We start from the raw sequence: 357 nt of genomic DNA, 5'->3' as shown, positions 1-357 counted from the left end.
AGACAAAATGATTTAAATATTTGCGGCAGAAATTTCTCGCCGTAAATCTGCTAATGCCTTATTTGCAAGTGAAATTAATTGTATGAGAATACATCATTTAAATACCAAAATAAAAACCGTTTTGGTTTTATAGGATATGTCAACTATTTTTCATTTTCTACTTTAATATATAGGTAATTAGTGTTCAATGTTACATTTATAGGATGACATATTTTCAATTTACAATAAGAATGTCATGAATCATGATTCGTTAGGCGAGCTCTCTTGCAATTTGACGACTTTGGAAAGTCGTCATTACTAAGGATTCTGCTTGCTCATCCTTTTACATGCTACATATAGTGTTTGTATATATATGTA

At 29.4% G+C, this 357-nt stretch overlaps 1 protein-coding gene across 1 annotated transcript in view; it reads left to right on the top strand.

The window, feature by feature from the left end:
• Nucleotides 1–357, top strand: part of LOC119591130 — a 2,083-nt gene that overhangs the window by 1,310 nt on the left and 416 nt on the right. The gene's annotated exons all lie outside the window — the stretch shown is intronic.

This window comes from Penaeus monodon, chromosome 28, assembly GCF_015228065.2.
Source record: "Penaeus monodon isolate SGIC_2016 chromosome 28, NSTDA_Pmon_1, whole genome shotgun sequence".
Taxonomy (NCBI): Eukaryota; Metazoa; Arthropoda; class Malacostraca; order Decapoda; family Penaeidae; genus Penaeus; species Penaeus monodon.
Note: the sequence above shows the minus strand (reverse complement) of the source record. Positions and strands in the feature narration are given on the sequence as shown.